This window comes from Rhodnius prolixus, unplaced genomic scaffold (assembly GCF_049639745.1).
Source record: "Rhodnius prolixus isolate KJV_2025 unplaced genomic scaffold, Rpr scaffold_1, whole genome shotgun sequence".
NCBI classification, from domain to species: domain Eukaryota; kingdom Metazoa; phylum Arthropoda; class Insecta; order Hemiptera; family Reduviidae; genus Rhodnius; species Rhodnius prolixus.
Genome location: NW_027411581.1, coordinates 62,772,918 through 62,787,837, shown reverse-complemented (window position 1 = coordinate 62,787,837; position 14,920 = coordinate 62,772,918). Strand labels below are relative to the sequence as shown.

Sequence of the window (14,920 nt, the reverse complement as noted above, 5' to 3'; positions counted from 1 at the left end):
AATAAAAACCTTATTTTTTAATTAGCCGTTGAAAATATAATCTTGGAAAGGAAGATGCTGTTAAAAGCCAGAATACAATATACAGATGTAGTAAAACTGGATAAAGCTTGTCTCACAGGATGCTGCGTTGAACTCTGGGTAACTTTAATTCCCATTTTTATTTCCTCCAACAACTCATTCTCTTCAAATCTTCTCTCCCTAAATTACCCTGCTCAGTCTGTCTCCTAACCCTAATTTATTTATTTATTTAAAAAAAAAACAAGATTTGTCAATGTTAAGGCGCGTGTCGTCCCCTCTTGGCGGAGCCGTTTGACGGTTTTCCCTCTCACCTTTTTCTGTTTTTGTCTCTTTCTCATTTTTCCTTTTCTCGCACTACGCGTTATTTCGCGATAATCTTTTCCTTTCTTGTCGCCGCTAAATATATAATTTTTTTTATATGCGAACTTACTGTACGTGTTTTGGTGTGCAGTACTGTAAAGTAGTATGAAATTTTTATTACAGTTCACTATTTTTCTTTATTACTGTTTCATTTCATTATTACACGTACTGTACAGTATTTTATGTGTTTTTTTTTAATAATTATGTAGGGTAATACAGTACTGTACTGTATATGGTACAGTTTACGTTTGTTCCGACTACACCACATAGAAACGGATCAACGACGTAAGTCGGGGACTACCTGTATATACTAGGTAGGCGTCCAAAATTTAGGGATCGGGATACACTGGCGACGGTAAATGGTTATCCCAATTACTGATTCCACTCTCTTTTTTAGGTATTCCTTTGTAGAGCCTGGATACACTTAACCAAATGCGGGGGCCGTAGCTCACACATGCTTTACTATTGAAATTTTTCAAGCAAATAAAATGTATGTAGCTATGCAAGGGACTCGTTCTGCTGAACGCCTAACACTCAGACTGTTACTAGAAGTTGAAGGATGTGACACACATGGTGAGAAGTAATTTCGTAGGAGAAAGTGATTGTGCTAGCAGCCCTTTCTTTGTAGGAGCTCCCGGGTAGCTACAAGAAGTTGGAAGAGAAGAAAATCCAACATGGAGACGCAGGAGGAGAAAATGTCAGAAAAGAGAAAGAAAAATAAACAACCACAACAACAACTACACAAAAAATTGCCTAAAATGGTCAACAAATTCTATTTTATAAACAAATAAAGTACCAAATGCAAAGCTGTTGGGGAGAGAAATGGCGGTAGAAATGATGAGCATTTTGAAGAAGAGATTTATACGGCTGTTGGATGCATACACCTGGACCGAACATTAAACACAACTGAATGAAATCAACCCAAATGGCCTTCCAACGTTCATTTATAAATCTCAGTAATCTACCAGCTGAAAATGATGTTCCATTATTCCCATTCAAACCGACTGAGGATCAGAAATGATCTATTTGGTCCTTTCAAAACAACTATGGACCATAAACGGAGAAAAAAAATTGCCAAAATTCCTCCCTTAAAACGGGTTAATTCGCATTCCCTTACAATAACTTATAGGAGATTAATGTTTTTAATAATTTTAAGGGTAATCCTGGAAGATTTCTCTGCCTAGCACTTCCTAGGGAAATCTAAGAGGAAAAAGAACCCACATTTAAGTTACTAGGTAAGATAAGCTGACTGGTTCACATTATGGTGGATTGTCGATATACGAGATTGCAGCTGCAAGATCCCTTGGAAAATGCAGGTGGAAATTGCAATACATCTTTGTCTAACTGTCTGACGCCAAGAGTATTTATGCCCTTGCTGTGTAAACAAAGAACCAAATAGACTCTGGACTTGGTCAGAAATCAAGATTACTCTGATTACAGGCCTACACACGGAGCACGGCAGGTTCAGAAAGCACCTTACAAGGTAGGGCTTGTCAAGCTCGGAACCGGTGTCGGCAGATTGTGTCAGTAAGAGGAGGAAACGGCCTCTCACTTTGTTGTTCGATAGCGTTGCATAGCGAGCGGTTGCGCTATGAAACCTTTAGCTCTTTGAGACCAAAGGAGATAATAGCGCAAAAAAGAACTAGTAGGGAAAGTCCTCCACCTCTTTAGTAGGGGAGGTTTCTTCTACTAGATCCAAAAAGGGGGGAAGGCACAAACAGCCTCTTTTGGCTGCGGTGCCGTGGGGCATAGGTCCCACCCCGATAATCTAATCTCTTGTCTGACTGTAATGCAATTACCCATGGAAGAGCACCTATGCAAATTATCAGGTCCTGGAGGAGGATATACCTTCTTGAATCCTGACATTCAAATGTTTATTTACGGTTGCTAACTGACAATAATTATTTGTACAATCATTTAAACTTGTACAATTTAATTTCATGTATAGTTTAAAAAAATAAGTATTTGTGACTTTATAATAGTGTATGTTCAATTCAAATAGAGGTAGACCCCATACAAAGAAGCATGGCGGTGTTAAGATACAGATTATAAACAACCCAAAAATTAATAATTACAAATACAGATTAAATAAATGAATTACTTTATGCAAATCAAACTTATATATAAGTTTATATAAAACTATTCATACTTACTCGTATATTGAGAGAAAATGTCTTAGTTTCAAAATGTATGTTACTTATTTGTATAGAATATAAGCCAAATTGACAGTGTCTGGATTCAAGAATTTTTCAATATTAACTCCCCTACATTATCAGAATAGTACTATTCTCTAAGGGCTTTGTAAAATGGGCATTGCACAAGAATATGTAGTGTATGTATTAATTAATATCTTCATAACAAATAATTTGGATTTAAATTTTTTTGTCAAAATAATTATTAATAATAATTTTAGAGACGCTTCAGATGTGTGGAGAAGCCAACTGTTTTTCCATAGGATGCCAACGTCGAAACTCCCAAACAAAAGTACATCTACCCAGAATTTCGAATCGAATGACATTTCATCCATGAAAATCGATTCCTGCGTTTAGGCGCCACGTTATTTACAATAAGAAAAAAAAAAAGTAACAAGAATAACAATCGATTCCCCTCGAAATCTAATCAATCTTAAATTGTTGCTAAAAATTTAAGATTGATTTTAAAAACAAAATTTGGGATTTTATATTTTATAGAAAAAGAGACAAAAAAAAAATTGTTAAAGTTGGGTGTTCCATAATGTTACAGCTTTTTCATGCACTTTTTTGACGATCAACCCTTATACCGACCAACGGCCGTGGTACTGGATTAGAACCAGTTATATGCCCAGGAAGAAATAAAACTAAGTTTTGAAAAGAAGAAAGAGGAGACAAATGATTCCAAGTCACCTTTTTTATTCTATTCGCCGCTTCTAGAGAGCCGGTGAGTAGTTTAGTTTAATGCAGTAGAAAGATTGGGTCTTTCTTTTAAAAACAGTATAATTTTTACTGAGCAGCAACAGGTGTGGCAAAGATTGTGGCAACAAATATTTTATGACCCCCCCTAACTGCTCAACTTAGATAAAATTATTGAACTGTTTAATAAAAATTATTTCTTCCCTCACAAAATAAAATTATTTATTAGACGTTTGGCTCTAAAGCTTCTTAACTGGAAAGGAATCAAAAGATGTTGAGAAAAATATTTGCAGACTAAGGAAATTGATCGCCGGTTGTATTTAATCAGCTAGTATTCATTTTCAACAAGAATTTCTGAGAGGCAGATTAATGTCATTAGGCATTATAGATTAAATTCCTTTTAAGGGTCACACAGCTAAATGAACTTGATCTGTCTTTAGAAGACGGAGCCATTCATCTCTGTCGTAACGCAGGATTGCTACTGATTTGCAGTTTTTGCATTATTTTGCAGGAATACCAAACCTTAGCAAATAGTCAAGCCTTAGTATAAAACGCCTAAGGTATTTGAAGTTCTACCCAAGAAGAAATTGTCCAAACTTTTGGGTTGACATATAAAAAAGAAATGAGAATTAAAAAAAAAAGAAAAACCTCTTTAGGCTAGCTCTGTTTTTGCAGGAGGTCTCAAGGAGTCAGCAGAAAACTTAAAAAAAGCATTAAGCGAATAATGTTGTTTGTAAAGTCAGGATGGAAATGATTTTCGCTTGAATTTCCGAAGCGATGATGATGAGTCAATGCTAAGAATATCCTTCACCAACAGGGTCTCAGGGCAGTTTCCAACTCAGCTTTACAAAAAGACTAAAGTGTTTTCCTCTTCTCTATTAAATAAAACAATTATTTCATCCATAAATAGTTATGGAGTGTACGTATACAGGGTGTCCCAAGCTATATGGATACAGGGTGTCCCAAGCTATAAGGAAAACGACTTTTTCTCGGAAACTAAGATAGCTAGAAAAAAAACTAAAAAATACGTGTTCCCTTAGTTTTTTGTTAGGAATCCAAATTGAATATGGGCCCCGTATCGATCTAACACGCCCATCAAATTTCCTATCGAGATATCTCTTTACATGCCTGATGGTGTTATATCGACACGGGGGCTATTCAGTGGCCACCTCGTTCACCGGTTTGACACCTTTGGACTATTTCCTTTGGGGATACCCGAAAAACAAGGCGATTATTCATAACTTTTTTCTTTCGTTTCTTATTTCTGCTTACCTAAAAGCATTTCTAAATCTAGGTGTATCAGAATCAAGCCGGAATTGCATCTGTAGATGAACTAAAGCAGAGAATAATAGATGCCTGTAACTCGGTTAAAACCGAATCTATTTCTTTGGCAGTAAGGGACAATTGAGCATGTCTATGCATCTCCATGGTGGAGGCCAGTTCGAGCATGATCTGTAATATTAATGAGGAATAATATTAATACTTTTTTTCATATTCAATAAAAAAAAACCGTTATAATATTATCATTTTGAAATTTCTTATAAGAATCATGTTTTCATTCATAACTTCTGAAATATCGCTCACAGAAAAAAACCGTTCTAGTAAATTTTTCTTTAAAAAAAATAGAGGAATCTATTTCTGAAATAAAAACCCCACCTCCCCGTTTGGAAAAATGAAGTTGGTGCCTATATCTCGCTTCTGGAAGCACCGAAAAAATTTACAAAGTAAATTTGGATTCCTAACAAAAAAACTAATGGGACACGTATTTTTTAGTTTTTTTTTCTAGCTATCTTAGTTTCCGAGTAAAAGTCGTTATCCATATAGCTTGGTACACCCTGTATATAGGCACTACAGCCTGAGGCCTTCGGCACACAGAAAGCGGTCTGTCGCGGCGGGCAACGATCTCCGACCGAGGCGGTCAGGCGGTCTAGTCTAGTATTACACAATGTTGCATCATCTCTATCAAACTGAACGCGGTCTACCGCCGCTGGCTAGTCTTTGTCGCGACGACAAGGCGATCTGGTAGTACAAAATTACAGATTTCAACGTGACCGCCACAGCCACCTAGTAATATGAAATAAAGATTCCAATGTTAAGAAACTTTATTACATTCTCGCGACATACGAAAATACTAGAAGAACCTATCTTCATGTGACTCCAGTTCGATACATAAGCGATGGTATTCACCCTAATTGTTCTCGCTTCTTATTGATTTCTGAGCACCCAACTTCGTCTATTTTTCCTTTTGCTTTGCAAAGCTAATGGCAGAAGGAGTTGCTCTCCGTCCGAGCTCATCCTCAATACATATATAAAAATTAAAACAAAGAACAAAACGCGCTACAACTTCTCAAGAAGAAAGCGACCAAACAAGGACCGCTCTAACAAAGAAGAATCGCGTCCTGTGTGACGTCCCCATATCGCAGATCTCCGCGACGACCGTTGGATCGCTGCCCGCCGCGACAGAAGGCTTTCTGTGTGTGTGCCCAAGGCCTGAAACCTCCTTTTGTATAATTTGTATTTGTACTCTAATTTAAACTGTAAATAAACTTTTTCAATTCATTTCAAATTCATTCATAAATAAATTTTCTTCGCACTACAACATAAAAGCAAACATAAAATAAGTAAACCAAAAGAAAGAATTTTATAAAACTGAAAAGAAAAGAAAAAACAAAACAAAACTTAAAAGTAGGAGAAAAAAAGGACATCAAAGGATTAAAAAGAAACACATTTAGACGGACACAGCCAGGATCTTGTTCTTCAACACAAACATTAACAAAACTTTCAAAGGAGCGAAAACATTTCCAACTTCAAACTAAAGGCAGGGATATTATCTTATTAAATAGAAAGAGAAAACTTTTAAAACCAATCTAATTGTCTGTGGGGAACATTGTATAGGAGGCGGCCACTATCAAAAGGAGAACCTTTTATTTTCAAAATTCTGGAGTTAAGTTTGGGTACTTTCTTTTTTTTTTAATCCAAAATTTGACCCTCGTATTTTTTTTTTCTTTTGTGTCGCACTATTGGAGGAATAAAACTGTAAACATCTCCTCTTCTCTGAATTCTTCACCTTTTCATCTTCACCAACAATCAATCGTTAAAATCGACTCGTTCTTGAGCAGTGCGAGTAAATAAAAAATACAGGTTTTGGGTCAAAATTGATCTGACAATACCACTTAAGTTGTAAGTTTTTTTTTTCTTAATAGCTTTTTATTTTTATTATTAGCTCGGCATAATAAAGTTTATAATGACTGAAACTGGCAATAATTTTTCATCCTATTGTAACTATGATTCAGTCACCAAAAATAATGAACATTAATTATTCTATAATATTAAATATTATACAGTAAGTTGTTGATAACTGGTTCTGTTCAGTTAAGTAAGCTGGTCCATGAACTAGGAAAGCTAAATTTGTCTTACTCGGGGACATTACGAAAAAAATTAACCTGTGGGGCTGTGTCATGGACACGGCCGTGTGTTGTACGTGAATACGTTTACGTAACGGGTTATATTTTTTATATAAAATATTTTTATTTATGTATTTAGGATGAAATCAAGGAAATAAATCGGACGATCGAATACAATCGAAGCCTAATACAGTCCGTTGTAGATGTAGAAGCGATTACATCATCCACTTGCATAATTTCAACCGCCCCAGCTGCAGATGTACTGGACACCGTCGTTGATCCGCTCGCCCGCATTCATTCTTTTACGTTCTTGGCACAGCTTGACTCTGTCATATGTTGTTTTAAAAATTACCGTTCTATTGTTTTTGAGAAGCCCTTTCCAACCGTATACGATCTCGGTATTTGGTTTTGGCTTTTCGACGCGTATAGGCCGACATTATATATTTTTGATAATATTTTTTTATTCTAACACCTTATTATATTCCCAGTCAATATTTTACTCTAATCTTTTATATACAATCGATAGATTGTGACGACAGCTGACGATTAAAACTTAAACGAACATCGTACCTTCTCCGAGTCAAAAGTTATACTAATTGCAAATCTCGATATGCAGCAAAATGATCTCAAAATGGCGGCGCTTCCCCCTCCACCGCGCGCGATGCGTCACACTTCTCGCTTATCGTTATGAATTCTTTGATCCTTTAGCTATTCAGTGTTCTAATTTAATTTTGGATGTAGACGATAGATTCGAAACTGTATCCCCCGATTTTGTTATCATTAGGTTTTTTTGGATTGCCTCCATATGATAGCAAATTTAAAGACGTATTCACGTCACAAATAAAAAAGAAAACCCCTCTTATATAATTCCAAAATTAAAAAAAAAACTACAATCGGAACTTCATTGTTTGTTTTTACTGACAACAAAACGTTGGTTTTTTTTGTACCAAAACAAAACAATTATGTTATACTCACATCATGATTATGTAAATTTTGCTCTTTTTATTATTTTGTGTTGCGAAATATTTAAATAAAATAAGTAATGATTTACTAAGTAGATTATTCAGTTATCTTAGATTTTTCCCGCATAGAGTTCCTAAGATTTTATTTAAACTGTATGGTGAGTACAAACCCTTACATCTATAACATTTATTAGAAAAATTAGTCCCGGAGACTCCGATACGGGACTTCTAAGATAGCGGTAGATTCCTTCAAAAATGTGATAATTAAATGAACCGTTCACTACACAAAAACTATTAACTCCACTTTCTTGGAAATATCTTAAATTTAAGCGTCAAAGCACACTTGGGTTCAGTCATAGCGTTTTATATTTTATAATAGATTTCCCAAATAATGAAGATTAATACCATTAAAGGACAAAAAAATGTTTCTGGCCATTGAATAATAAATAATTTATTTCAGAAGCCATTTTGATTAACTCCGTGCACCAATTTAAAATCGTTGTAATAATTCAACTCAAATTCAGTAGCGGGCACTGAATGATAACGGTAAATTTATTGAATTTATATTATAAACAGGAATTTTGAAAAAACAATATACAATTATAACTTCGCCTTTCTTCACTTTTTGGTTTAAAGGAGTTAATCAAGTTGCGCATTGAACGGCTCAAAATGAGTCACAAACTATTGGAGTTTAAAAAAAAATTCTAAATTGGAACGTTAACGATGTTTTTCCTCCTCATTTTGGCAACAATAATCACCACTCCTCCTCGTGTAAAGTAAAACAACTTTTACTCGTATCTCTTGGGTTTTATAATTCTTTCATATTTATCGAAGAAGACTGTCTTATTACATTTTTCCAGAAATAAATTTTGTTGCAAGCCAAATTTTCTCATCCATAAATCAATTTTCCTTTACCAGTAAAAACAGCTGACTCCGTTACATTATTCCCTGCAATAAAGGAAACTTTAAACAAGCAGTAATTCTCTTATAATATATTCTAACTTGCTCAGCTTTTCCTTTTTCTTTTCTTTTTCCTTTAAGAGAGAAAAAAATAAAGCTAGGTAAAACTGGGAAATTTTAAGATTATATTAAGATTGGAGAATATGAGTGATAAGATTTTGTCCTGTGGGATCTCAAATTATTGATTGTAGAGCATTGGAAGTTAAAAAAAAAAAAAAAAGATACTGGCTATTAAATAACGAGTCTATTGCTGTAAAACATTTTATTTTTAAATTAATACATATTTAGTTATTATCACCTTCAATATACTCGTACACCCCACCCCTATCCCTACAACGCTACATGCGAATTTACCATTGTTCAGAAACAGTGCTGGAAGTCTTTTTCTGTGAGCTCCTCTGCATGACGCGTGCCGCATTTTCTTTCACAGCTTCAAAGGACTCTGAAATCCTGTTCCTTTTTAATGCAGATTTGACTTTGGGGGGGAACAGATAAAAGTCACATGGGGCCGGGTCAGGCGAATAAGGCGGTTGGCCTAAAACTGGGCGGATGTTGTACTTGGCTAGAAACGTCTTGTGACAGGCTATGCAGTGTGAGCCGGCGCGTTGACTTGATGGAGAACCCCCATGACTTGTTCTTCCACAAATCGGGTCGTTTTTTTCCTTACTCTTTCACGGAGTTGAGCAAGCACCTCACGGTAGTAATTGTTGATTAATTATAATCGATATTTTCATCCGTTTTGGAAGCGGGAAGGGCGACCCGGGCGGTCATCATCTCCGACGTCTTCTCCGGCCATCTTGGAAACGCTTGAACCATTCAAAAACTTGCGCACGTGATAAACATTCATCGCCACAAACTTCTTTTAATAAAAGATCAAGTTTCAGTAGCGGTTTTACCCAAGTTTTGATGTAAAAATTTCACGACAATTCGTTGCTCTACTACATGTGTAGTATCGATGTTTTCGGCAAAACGAAACTAACACCTGTTCATTCTTTTTGGTGACTGATTCATAGTTTCAATGGGATTGAAAAAATAACTGCCATTTCAGTCTAGAAAAATTTATTTTGCCGAGCTTTCGACCTAGGGACTAGATCATCTTCAGGGCTAGTTTAGAAAGTAATACTATTACATTTCAGGGTTGGTGTGTCTTCTGTCTTGTCTGTTCATGGACTGTTCATGGGTCGGCAAAATAAATTTTTCTAGACTGAAATGGCAGTTATTTTTTCAACCCCATTGAAACTAACACCTCTTACACAAACGACGGTTCCGGTCAGAACAGATTTCTCTACGAACACGCTGAGACGGCTGCAATCGGAAAGAGAAGGCTTTACGCTGCACAGCTGTCGGTCGTTAGAGATTTGGCGCATGCATAGTTTTTGCTGTAGCAGCATCATTCTCGTTATTTAATAGCTACACCTCGCATATAGGGAAATTTTCTTTAAACAATTGTGTGCTGCGGAAAAAAAAAACAAACGGAAACGATCTTTGCTGCCACCTATAGGAACCTGCGGAGTAGAAGTGTGGGATTTCGCTTAAGCATTCCAACCTTTGGCGAATTCAATACTTAAAATCCAAAATCACTGTGAAAAATCACTAATACTCCTTATTACGCCTCCAATCACGATTCTCTTGTGACACAGCTTTCAAGCCTAGAGACAATTAAAGACACTCATCTTTCGATCTCAACGGTCCTAAAAAACAAAAAACTTACATTAAAACAAAAACCGGAAACCAGCGGTTAACAAAATGAGGCACAACTATTTCCTCTACAAGGTCTCCATTGTTTGTTAGAAGCTATAAAATAAATTTACTCCTAACCGTAACCTAAGAGAGGCCGCAGTAATCTAGGAGCAGCTACTGTCCTTTTAGTGTACTAGGGCGGCCCTTTAAACCATTCTAGGACGGTGATAGTGTGGATAAGTACTATCGCTGAACTCACATTGTATCCGTCCGTATATATGCTGCAGAGCCGAGTCGCCCGCATACTCTTGGTATCTTCTCGGTCGAATCATTGCCACAATGACGCACACCTGATACTGACAATGTTTTAACATGTAATATTCAAATGTACTTATCTTCTGCTTGTAATTCAAGGGAACTAGCATTCCTCTAGCAAGTGTTAGAAGTTTTAATAAATATTAAGTAACCAATAATACGTATACCACCACAAAAGATATCTCTAAAATTACTGTAAGATTGACAGGCTTCTGTCAAATTAGAGTGTAAACATATTTCAATTTCCGTAATAATAAAGAAGAGCATGATTGACAGGGCTCAGCTTCAAGTATAAACTGAGTTGATCTTAGATTTATCTCTTCCCAGGAGCAGCAATAGTCCTTGGATCGGTGACGAGCACAGAAAACGCCATTATGATGGTCGCCAGTTCTCTGTGAAGAATGTTCAATATCTTAGAATTGGTAAAAGTTTTCAACTAGCAATAATCACACCTCAGGAGACCTTTCTTTGGTGACGATATTGCCACTGCGCAAGATTCATGTTTAATCAAGCGACTGTAACTTTCTCTAAATTCTGCTAACTTTCCCAAGCGTGTTTAAACTGATCAATATGTGAAATAGCTGAACTCTTGATTATAAAATAAATTATAATCTTTTGAAGCCAACTCTTTTTTTGCACCAAAATCATAATTTTCAGTAAAACTTGAGTACATATTAAGTACTTTAGTCAACAGATTTCTTGTTTTTGAGCTTTTAAGTGGCATTTTGGGTCTAGTCGAAGCGAATGTTAGATATATTTTTAGGCCTGTCAAAAAGAAAAATAATAATATATATCTAATATAAACATTAAATAAACCTAATAAAACAAATTTTGTTTGATTGCGTCATCTTTTCTGTTTGGAGCAAAAGAAAGTTATCTGCAGTAAAAAACTCATTTTTGCTCCAAATCTAACCTAGGTTAGAGAATAAGTAATAATAAACGAGCCTGCATAAAGACTCGTTTATGCACCAAAAGATGTAGAATTGAACTTAGAATAAGGGGGGCGCCAGAAAAACACATTTTCTGAAAAAAAAAATGCAGATAACTCCTTTTTGCACCAAGCTCTTCAATTATTCATTACAATCTCAATTGAAAATGATCATTTTTCAGAAAGCCTCAAAACCCAAGAATCGCCATTGTTTCTGGAAATACTTTAATCTGGCCTAGCGGCCAAGATTCTTGGTTGACGGATTCAAGATCTGTGCAGGTTAAATTATCCCAACTTTGGCCACTCCTTTTCCATTCTATTCGATTCAAAAAATAAGCTCTTTTCAGTAATATTGGATTTCCAATTAGACTTCTCATTCCCAATATTTCAGCCAATTATTCGCCAACAATTCGCCTATTAAAATATAATCTCCTTTGTCTTCCTTATTAAATTTCTTTTTCTTGAAGTGGTATTTCTTAAATTAGGGTTACACCAAACATTTGAACCGTTCTATCTCTTCATAGCAACAAGTACAAAATAACTGACTGTTTCTTAAATTCTTTCTTCTATTAGCGGGAAAAGAAATTTGGAAAAGAAACGCTTTCCAGCGTCGTCTAGTTAGTTTCCAAAATTTAATTTAAATAATTAGGAAACCCTAAGGACACTTTAAAATTCATTAATCTAATTAATTTACTTCTTCCCCCTAAAAGTTAAGCAATCCAGTAGGACTACTTTCAAAATTAAAACTCATAAAGTCTGTTAGCAGAGTTTAGGCATGAGGAAAAACTTGGGAAATTGGTAATAATTTCAATAGGAGCCGGATGTATTAAGGAAATTCATACTTAATGAACTTTGTGGAAACTTTCGTATTAAAGGGGAAAAAAAGGGAATGAATAAGTTTTAAGCTAAAAAAAAAAAAAAGAAAAGAATATGCTAGACCAATTAAATCGTATCAAAGTTGAGCTTAATTAGAACAGTACTACCTCGGGGTATATTACGTGATCTTTATACTTGAAAAAGAAGAAAATCATGCTAGGAGGGCTCAGAAAAGCATGAACTTTTGACGGTGATGCTAATCAGCATAAGATGAAGGCCTAAAATATAAATAACGTTTACAAATTTTCCACTAGCTTAATGTATCTTTTACTCTTATGAATTTTAAACAGGTATTTAGAACCGTCAATATGCTAAAAACCTAACCGCTATTAAAACCAGAAAAAAAAGCTTAACTTGAATAAAAGTTTAATTTTTTCCTATAAGATATGCACAAACTGAACAGCATGTTCATTCCACTGTGCATAAATAGGACAAAATAAATAAGACCACACTCGCAATCATTTCAAGTTTAATTTGATCACAGTTTATGTCCAACAAATCTTAGATCAAGCCAACGAAGCGCCAATGGTTCTTGTAAAATGAACAACAGGGTGTTTAGCAATATTCCCTGACTGGATACTACAAGAAAGGATTGTTCCAAGATTTACAGACAACTCTACTAACTACTATGGAAACTGGAACACAGACTATGAACTGGGTCAAGGCTGAACTAAAGTTCAAAGTTTGCTACGTCCAGATATAAAATTAACATCTATACATATTTTATGTACTCATAGTTTGTTAAGTTTTATGCTTTTTATGGTAGAGAAATAGCTAGCGAGTAAAAAAGATTTATTTTTTTAATAAATTGTACAGAAAATGGTTACGAACCACTGCTAACTTAAATTTAATGTGCGTCAAACAGAGGATATTAACTTCCGTGACTACCCAGTCTGCTTCAGTGTACTGCTAGCCTCAGGGTCACTGTTCTGTAATTACAGTCAATAATGCAGATCCCTGGACAATTAGAGGTAAAAGGTTCTAGGACCAAAAAGAAAATCTAGTCCAGCAGCTGCTTTAGAAGCCAGGAACTCCAATGCCGCCAATCATTGCGCTTAATTCCTTTCCTCAAAAATATCTTTCCGGTTTGGGCATAAATGTAAGCAAAAGAACGGCGTTAAAATATGTAAGTAAAATGAGGCATTCTGCTTCTGATGAGCTTGAGACAGTCTTTGGCCTCGCTGAACCCAAATTGTTTTGCCTAACAGTGGGAATGTGGTTCTGGTGAAATTTTAAGTGTTACTGGGCTGGAATATCCGCAGAGATGCCTATATCTCTGAAGCAGGGACTAGTCCACTACCCCCTACGGAGAGGGGGGGGGTTGTCTGAGGAGTAAATGAAAGAACAGAAATGATTAAAGACAAAAAAACACTGTCATCAAACAGAATTACATAAATGGATTAGAGGGGAATGACAGCGGTTAAGTTTCGACCGTTACGTTTGACTCAAGAAAAATTAGAGAGAATGTTCTTTTCGCTTTAACATTCTAAAGTTTAAACTTCATTTATATTCAGAAGTTTGGCCCAAAACTTCTTCAGCTGTAACCCACAGCACGCTGTCTGTTTTTGTCCCCATAGTTTAATGTTTTGTAACATCAGCTGTAACAAAATAGAACGTTTTCAATTAATTCGACCAATCTAATTATATTTAAATTGTTTAAAATTCGTAATTTGATGTTTTAAAATTGAAAGTAGCTTGAAAAGCTTTTAACAGCATTTAACAAAATTAAAAAGATGTTTACAGTTTTATATTCGTATTTAAGAAAATCGTGATCTTCTGGCATCTGAGCTTTTACAGATCTTAAGCTCTTTGGAAAAGCTCAAGCTAGTACAACTTGAGTGAATATAAGGAGAGTACAGCTGCAAAACATTTTCCAAAAAAATGTGGATAAATGATGAAACAAAAGTAAGGCGTGACATTCTTAGAGAACCTAGGTTTCGTCTTATGGTTCCGGAGATAAGATCATAGGTGGCTACTACACGGCAGAGGGAACTAGCATGTCCATTTAGCTAGAGTGGAGTGGAGAATTTTGCCAATAGTTAACATTAACTTCCCACTTTGTGACACTTTTAATCAGTGTTTTTATTGCTTAAGTAACTCTGTTTGCAATAGTGTCGATTCTTGATAATAATGAGTAATTTTTTTTGTTTTTAATCTTTTATTAGAATTTACAACTGCAACGATTGTTGCAACAAGCAATTGTGTGGTACATGATAAAAAAATACGTGGTAATCACGATTGGAGAAGGCATCCAGTGGTGTCACTCCAGTAACGTGCTCTTGCTATATACTGCTCTCACGATAAGAGTAGATCACGAGGCCATCTTCTCTTCAATCTCCTTAGAGGATTACCTGGTAATGTGGAGGAAGATAGGTGTCCTATTAGACGTTTAGGATGAGCTACTGTAGAGTGGTATGAAATTTGAGAAAACGAGTGTTAGGAAGATCAGTAATGAAAGGGATTTTAAGGTCATTATGGATAGTGAGGTTAGTTACATAGAACGGAGCGTTAAGAAGTTTTCGAAGTATT

At 35.5% G+C, this 14,920-nt stretch overlaps 1 protein-coding gene and 1 pseudogene across 1 annotated transcript in view; both read right to left on the bottom strand.

Moving 5' to 3' along the window:
- LOC141446080 (protein APCDD1-like) overlaps nucleotides 1-14,920 on the bottom strand; it is a 460,040-nt gene that overhangs the window by 367,049 nt on the left and 78,071 nt on the right. The window lies entirely within an intron of this gene.
- LOC141446329 (U4 spliceosomal RNA) lies at nucleotides 10,978-11,085 on the bottom strand (annotated as a pseudogene).